The sequence below is a fragment of the Bison bison genome, unplaced genomic scaffold, assembly GCF_000754665.1.
Source record: "Bison bison bison isolate TAMUID 2011002044 unplaced genomic scaffold, Bison_UMD1.0 scf7180017864181, whole genome shotgun sequence".
NCBI lineage: Eukaryota > Metazoa > Chordata > Mammalia > Artiodactyla > Bovidae > Bison > Bison bison.
In genome coordinates, this window is record NW_011494753.1 from 2598345 (window position 1) to 2606915 (window position 8571).

Genomic DNA, 8571 nt, shown 5'->3' on the forward strand with positions numbered 1-8571 from the left:
CCAGGATGAGCTCTGCTCCTGAAATACGGGTGCTACCAGGGGGTCTGGCACTCGGAGCACAGCCACTGGCTGGGACACAAGCCATATGCAGTGACCAAAAATAAAAATAGAACTGTGAGAAGAGGAGGCAGGCACTGGGATCCTCAGAAACAAGAGAAAGATTCATTGATATGAAACTATGGAGGATGCGGCCCTGAGGTCAGGAAGGGGTCCCGTTACCTGCTCTGGTACCTTGAAGTATCCACCTGGGGGATGGGGGGAGCTGTTATACTTATCATAATTCTTCTTCACCCACCCCACCCCCAGCCCCTCTGGCACTGTGCCGTTAGGTAAATATTTGAAACTGGTCTTTTTTCCCCTTCTCGTATACAATAGGGTATACAGGATGCATATTCCTCACACATGGGCTGTAAAACTAATTGTGAAAGTGTCAGTGAAAATGCTTTACAAAGTAAAACAGCAAACTGTATTTACTCTGTGGATCATGGCATGGTGAACTTTGGGAGTCATGTGATCATATCTTTCCTGTTTAACAGTTATGAATTTTAATCAAAGTAATACATATGAACAAGATTAAACAACCAAATGTGCGTGTGTGTGCGCGCACGCGTGTGCATGCACGCTGTCATGTCTGACACTTTGTGAGCCCATGGACTCTACCCCTTCAGGTTCCTCTGTCCATGTGATTCCCCAGGCAAGAATGCTGGAGTGGGTTGCCATTCCCTTTTCCAAGGGATCTTCTCAACCAATCAAATCTAACATCTCCTGTGTCTCCTGCATTGGCAGGCAGATTCTTTACCACTAAGCCACCTAAATAACCAAAGAATACCCTCCCAAAACGTAGTGATAAAATGTTTCTCTCTTCCCCACTCACCCCTGACCCTCCCCTGGAAAGTTCCACCACTCCAGGGATAAGCCTTTTATATCATTTCTATTTTTAAATATCTTTTTGGTTATTCCCTAAAGCCTCAGGGGAACACTTATCTGTCCTCGGGTTTTGTGATTAATGGGCCTCCTGATATGAAGGCAGAGTCTTCTCTGTGAACCTCCAGTCATCCTCATCTTGGACCATTCCAGGAAGATATTTTTAGCATCCAGGGCAAATTGGGTGAGCACATTTTAGGCACCAACAGTAGTTAAAAATCATATCTCATTTTAGTTTGCCTTGTATCTGGAACTTAATTTTGTAGTATACCTGTTTTTCTCTGTAGTTTTTTTTTTTTTTTTAAATTAACTTATTTACTTAATTTTTGGCTGTGCTGGGTCTTTGTTGTTCATGCAGTCTCACTCTCTGAGAGTGGGAGCTACTGTTTGTGGCAGAGCTCAGACTCTAGAGCGTGGGCTCAGTAGTTATGGTGCACAGGCTTAGTTGCTCTGTGGCTTGTGGAATCTTCCTGAACCAGGGATCAAACCCATATCCCCTGCATTGGCAGGCAGATTCTTAACCACTGGACCACCAGGGTAGTCCCTGTCTGTAGTGTTTAATGCCTTTCTTCCTTCTTGTTAGCAAACTAATAAGGTGCCTCGGCCTGAGCCTCAGTTTCTCTGTTTTAAGACCTCCTCCCCAGCCCTTTCCCTACTCTCGCCCCTACCTGGCTTTGCTGAGCTGTCAACTCCGGGACTTTCTTTCCTGCCCTAGAACAGTAATTTTGGAGTCCAAATACCATGTTTTTCTGCTTTATTTATCACTTTGCTGAAAAACATCCTGTAGTAACTGTCCAATAAAGGATGTGTGGGAGGCTTGTATGTTTTTGAATCCTCGAAGGTGTGACAATACTGACGTTCTGCCGCATGCATGTCTGGTAAGCAAGCAGACCTCGTTTTATTGCATCTCAAACATATTTTGATTTTCACAAATTGAAGGTCTGTGGCAATGCTGCATTGTCAGATGACAGCATTTTTTTTTTTTTTAGCAATAACGTATTTTTAATTATGGAAGAAGAAATGTCAACCCACTGCAGTATTCTTACTAGGAAAATCCCATGGACAGAGGATCCTGGCAGGCTAGAGTCTGTCCATAGGGTTGCACAGAGTTGGACACAATTGAGCAACTAAACAACAAACAATTTTTAATCATGTGTGTACAATGTTAGACAATGCTACTGCACACTTCCTAAAGTATAACATAAATTTTATATACACTGGGAAATCCCCAAATTCATGTGACTCGCTTTATTGCAGTACTTACTGTGGTGGTTGGGTCTGAACAGTCTTTCCGAGGTCTGCCTTTATGGAAAACTGGGTTCAAAATACTTACTATCTTCTTACACCCAGTGCTTTTGATGGGAAGTCTGGTCCCACTGTGATTCTTGCTCCTTTGCAGCCAACATTTTACTTTTACCCTCTGGAATCCCACTCAAATCATGTTCATTATGTCCCAGACACTGTTCTACACCCCTGACCTGTGCCAACAAGCTTGATTCCCACAATAGCCGGTTTACAGATGAGAAGATAGAGTTGTCTTTGGACAGTCAAACACCATCTGCGTGGCTGAAAGGAGAGCAAGCCTGTTCCGTGGCCACAGTGGGGAGAGTGCACTCTCAGATCAGGGCACCTTCCCTGGGGAATCAAGCCACAGGCAAGCCTGGGTGTTCACCCCCACCAGGGAGTATGTGCACTCATCAAAAAGCAGGGCACAGGGACTCACCCAGTGGTCCAGTGGTTAAGACGCTGCCTTCCAATGCAGAGGGGTGAAGGTTCAATCCCTGGTCAGGGAACTAAGATCCCATATGCCTTGCGGTGTGGCCAAAAAAATAAACAATTAAAAAAAAAAAAAAGCAGGGCACAGATGGGAACAGCCAGCATTAGAGGGTCTAAGTTTTGTGTGTGTGTGTGTGTTTTAAGGTAAAATGTCAAATAGTACCTATAAGATACTACCACTTGTGTAAGAAAGTAGAGGATATTAAAAATTTTTTTGTATATCAGTTTTTGCAAAAAGAAGTCATGTGGCTGTGGGCAGAGGGGATTCGAGTGGTAGCAAGATTTCTCTAGGCGTACTTTTTTTCCTATAACAACTTTATTGAGATATAATCTATATATCATACAATTCACCTACTTGATGTACACAGTTCACTGGATTTTAGTATATTGCCAGACACATGCAACCATCACTACAAGGTTAGATCATTTTCATCCAGTCTGAAGGTGCCCCCTGCATCTACTTTTCCTTCTCTCCTCACTGCCATCGCCCTTCTCTTTTCTCTCTTTGATGTTCCCTGCCTCCCCCCACTGGGCTTCCCTGGTAGCTCAGATGGTAAAATATCCGCCTGCAATTCAGGAGACCCTGGTTCGGTTCATGGGTCGGGAAGATCCCCTGGAGAAGGGATAGGCTACCCACTCCAGTATTCTTGGGCTTCCCTCAGGCTCAGACAGTAAAGAATCCTCCCACAATCTAGGAGACTTGGGTGTGATCTCTGGGTTGGGAATATCCCCTGGAGGAGGGCATGGCAACCCACTCCAGTATTCTTGCCTGGAAACCCCCCATGGACAGAGGAGCCTGGTGTGCTACAGTCCATGGGGCCTCAAAGACAAGATGGAGTGACTAAGCGCAGCCCAGCCTCCTGCCGATTGTCTGCAGATGGCTTCTGGGTGCCTGGGACAGCGTCTGATACAGGAATAAGTTGTTGTTATTGTTGCTCAATCGCCAAGTCGAGTCTGACTCTTTGCAACTCCATGGATTGCAGAACGCCAGGCTTCCCTGTCCTCCACTATCTCCCAGAGTTTGCTGATACTGTGGGAGTAAGTGTCTAATACTGATTCACCCAAGTTCACCGAGTGCACGTATGAATAAAGGACCGTGTTGGAAGCATCGCTTGGCAGGTGAGAAAACAAGCTCCTGAGCTCACTTGGCCAGTGTCATCCTCTCCCCAACCCCCACCCCTACCTTGTGAATCCACTGGGCCTCCTCCTTCCTCCAGTCCATGTCTTGCCTTTGACTCTGCCGCCTAGACAGCCTGGGGTCATTTCCCACGGAGTCGAAATTGAGAAGTTGCCTGGGGGTGGGGGAGGGTGTTGAGGGAGGCCAGGGCCTGGAGGTCAGGTTAGGGCAGTGGTGTGCTTGGCGGACAAGTAGGTCACCTGGCTCTGGGCCCAGGCCACGCCCGGCGTAATTACCTAATTACCGTAATTACCAGACAGGAGCCAAGCTTGCTGATGGACCGCGCCCACGGGGACCCGATGAGCAAGGCCTGGGGCGCGGCGCCTCCGCTCCCCGCGGGACGCCGCGTTGGCTTCGGGGCTGAGAAGTCCAGCAGGCCGGAAGCCTGGGGGCCCGGCCCTCCAGGGAGGGGCACTGGGGCGGCTCTGAGGCCACATCCCACATCCCACTGGCTTGTCTGTTCTGGTTCTGGCAGATTCTTGGGCCTGGCTCCCCTTCCCGGCAGGCGCTGCTTCTGGGTTCCCGGCTCTGACAGCTAGCTAGGCAGTCACTCGACCTCGCCAGGCCTCGGACTCCTCATCTTTATGGGTTCGTTGCCAGGATTAAATGAACTGATTGTGTACAGCTGGAAGCCAGTTTTCTTAATAACATTATTAGGGACCAAACCCGGTTCTTGGCACCTCATACACGCAGAGGGATGAACTTGACAGATGAGGAAGGGGGGGCAGAATTTGGGGACCAGTGTGGGGTCTGCAGACCCCTCCTGGGGTCCCCACCCCCTCTTCCGTCTGTCTCCCTCCTGCCTTTGGCAAGACTCCTCCCAAGGCTAACACCGCCTTAGATCTGCCATCCTGGCTAGCGCTGAGATTGTCTTTGTTTCATGCCGTTTGGGGCCGCAGAGCCGTAATTAGCCTAATAAGGAGCCTGCTGCACGCACGTCTGTGCTTGGGCTCCGCTCCGACAGCTACCCGGTAATTTGCCAGACCGCTCGACTAAGGCCTTTGCCTGGACAGGTCCCACCACTAACCAGGCCAGGTTCGGGCGGGACGGTAATGATGTTATTTTTCAGGCTTCCCGCCCCCACTCGTGTGAGAACCCAGCCCCAGGGGCAGGGCCATTTCCACTAGAGAATAAGCTTCAGGGCACCGGGCTGCGAGGACCTATGACAATCGAAGGGGAGAAACCGCCCCCCTAACGCGGAGCCAGCTTCTGGCTCTGGTCTGCTCAGGTGGGGAGGTTGGCTGGATAGTGGGGAGCTGCCCGGTGTGGGGGCCAGCCCTTCAGCCAGCAGGAATGGCCTTGGAGGAAGTGGCCAGTGCCCTTGGGCTGTGCAGCAAGTGGCCAGTGCCTCTGGGGGCTGCTCACATCCCCAGGGCCCACCCAGGACCCTCTGAGCCACCTTTGTCCTGGGGTCACAGTGTCAGGTAAGTGGCCCAAAGTCTCCAGACACTGGAGAGACCAAGCAGAAAGCCCAAGTTTTAGAAGCCACGAGTCAGGAGGTAGAGACCTCACCATGACGCCCATCTCCAAGCCTGCCCAGGGCAGCCACATATGCCCCCGTGGGCAGAAGGGCCCTGTAGCCAGGCCTGGGAAGCACAGGGCCAGCCCAGATGCCTACAAAATGCTCACTCACTGGGCTCTTTGATCCGCCCTACTGGGCGGGCCTGCATCAGCAAAGAGGTTTCCATGGAGACGGTGCTGAGGGAGACAGCCCCACCCCCAGTCCTACCCTGAGCATCTTGTGTGTCCTGGGCAGAGCCCTGCTCGCTCCCCTTCCCGGCCTTCCGGAGGAGGTGGCGCCAAACCCCCCACCCCCCACCCCCACTGCCTGGTTTACCCAATCCCCCTCCGACAGAGCAGGGCTCCCTTTGGAAATGGAAGGGGTCCCTTAGCCCAGCCCCTTCTGAGAAGGAAAGCTCACCAGGCTAGGTATCTGCTCCCTGCATTTTCTAGAGTCCATGTGCCAAACCATCAGAGAAACGGGCCCACGCAGGTGCCGGGCTGGCCCCAGGAGGTCCTGGACACTCGCTGCTCCGGGTCCAGGCCCAGGCCTGCTGCCTTTATACCCAGACCTGGCCCAAGGTGCTGAAGACTAACTGCCATCCATGGGCTGGGTGCCAGACAGGGGTGGGCTGAGTCAGAGTGGCTCGCCTGTGTGCATGTGCGGGGTGTGCCTGCTGTATGCCCCAGGGGCGCTGGCCACTGGAAGGGAGGGTCCTGTGGCCCAGGCAATCGTCGGGCCTCAGGCCTGGCCTGTCCTGGCACACCAGGCAGGGAGGAGCTGAGAGCCTGGCTCTGAGCCCCATACCTCCTTGCCTGGTTCTCTCAAGGGGCCTTTTCCTGAATGACCTTCACAGCTTTCATGATCCCTTTGTTCTACTGTGCTACCGTGGAGAGGGTGGTTCAGACCACCGAGCATCCATCAGTGTGGCCTGGACCTACAGGCCACTCAAGTGGTTCTCCGTACTTACCAGGGGTGGTCCTATTCCTAGGCCACCCTCCCCTCCCTCTGCCTGGGGTTTCTCACTGGGAAAGGGATGTCTTCACAGTCATTCTCTCCCAGCATCACTGGAGTGAGGGCCACCTTCACTTTTTTTTTTTTTAATTGCTCCCATTACTTTTTTTAAATTTTAAGATATAAAAAAAATATGAACCATTTTTAAAGGTTTTATTGAATTCATTACAGTATTGCTTCTGTTTTATGGGTTTTTTAAATTTTTTGGTCACAAGGCATGTAGGATCTTAGCTCCCTCCAGGGATTGAAACCCCACCCCCTGCCTTGGAAGGTAAAAAGCCTTAACCATTAGACCACTGGGAAAGTCCCCCACCTCCACTTTCATGCTTGTATTTTAATTGGGGAAGGGGCAGTAAACCTCTAAGCCCGCATGTGAGGTGGTGATTAGGATGAAAAGAAAACAATAATGAAGAGAAGGGGACCTGAGTGGGGGGTGCTCAACAGCCATAAAGGGGTTGATCAGGAAGGCCTCCCTCAACAGGTGATGTTTAAATAAGGACCTGGACCAGGTGAGCTAAGGAGCCTAGCAGATACCTGGGCAGAGTTTCCAAATAGAGAAGGGCAAAGGCAAGCTGCAGAGGTTGATGAGGCTGATGAGAGGAGGGCAGAGGGTGATGAGGCCCATGGGCTAAGAAGAAATGTATCTGGTCTTAGGATTCAGTTCAGTCGTTCAGTTGTGTCCGACTCTTTGCAACCCCACGAATCGCAGCATGCCAGGCTTCCCTGTCCATCACCAACTCCCGGAGTTCACTCAAACTCATGTCCATCGAGTCGATGATGCCATCCAGCCATCTCATCCTCTGTCACCCCTTCTCCTCATGCCCCCAATCCCTCCCAGCATCAAAGTCTTTTCCAATGAGTCAACTCTTTGCATGAGGTGGCCAAAGTATTGGAGTTTCAGCTTCAGCATCAGTCCTTCCAATGAACACCCAGGACTGATCTCCTTTAGAATGGACTGGTTGGATCTCCTTGCAGTCCAAGGGACTCTCAAGAGTCTTCTCCAACACCACAGTTCAAAAGCATCAATTCTTCGGCACTCAGCCTTCTTCATAGTCCAACTCTCACATCCATACATGACCACTGGAAAAACCATAGCCTTGACTAGACGGACCTTTGTTGGCAAAGTAATGTCTCTGCTTTTGAATATGCTATCTAGGTTGGTCATAACTTTCCTTCCAAGGAGTAAGCGTCTTTTAATTTCATGGCTGCAGTCACCATCTGCAGTGATTTTGGAGCCCCCCAAAATAAAGTCTGTCACTGTTTCCACTGTTTCCCCATCTATTTGCCATGAAGTGATGGGACCAGATGCCATGATCTTAGTTTTCTGAATGTTGAGCTTTAAGCCAACTTTTTCACTCTCCTCTTTCACTTTCATCAAGAAGCTTTTTAGTTCCTCTTCACTTTCTGCCATAAGGGTGGTGTCATCTGCATATCTGAGGTTATTGATATTTCTTCCGGCAAGCTTGATTCTAGCTTGTGGTTCTTTCAGCCCAGAGTTTCTCATGATGTACTCTGCACATAAGTTAAATAAGCAGGGTGACAATATACAGCCTTGATGTACTCCTTTTCCTATTTGGAACCAGTCTGTTTTTCCATGTCCAGTTCTAACTGTTGCTTCCTGACCTGCATACAGGTTTCTCAAGAGACAGGTCAGGTGGTCTGGTATTCCCATCTCTTTCAGAATTTTCCAGTTTAAGATGTGGTGCATACATACAATGAACTATTACTTAACCATAAAAAGGATCAAAACTGGGTCATTTATAGAGATTTGTGACTTAGTTTCTGTGGATGGACCTAGAGACTATCATACGGAGGGAAGTTAAGTCAGAAAGAGAAAAAGAAATAGTGTATATTTAACCCATATATGTGGAATCTAGAAAAATGGTACTGATGAACCTATTTGTAAAATAGAAATAGAGATGCAGACATAGAAAATGGACATGTGAACATGGGCAGGGAGGGGACTGTTGGATCAACTGGGAGAATAGCATTGACATATATAAACCACCATGTGTAAAATAAGCAGTGGGAAGCTGCTGTATAACACAGAGAGCTCAGCTCGGTGCTCTCTAATGACCTCGAGGGGTGGGATGATGAGGTGTAGGGAGTGGGAAGAAGAAGGTTGGAAACAGCATTATTATCTATGTGTGTTGTTGTTATTTAGTTACTAAGTCGTGTC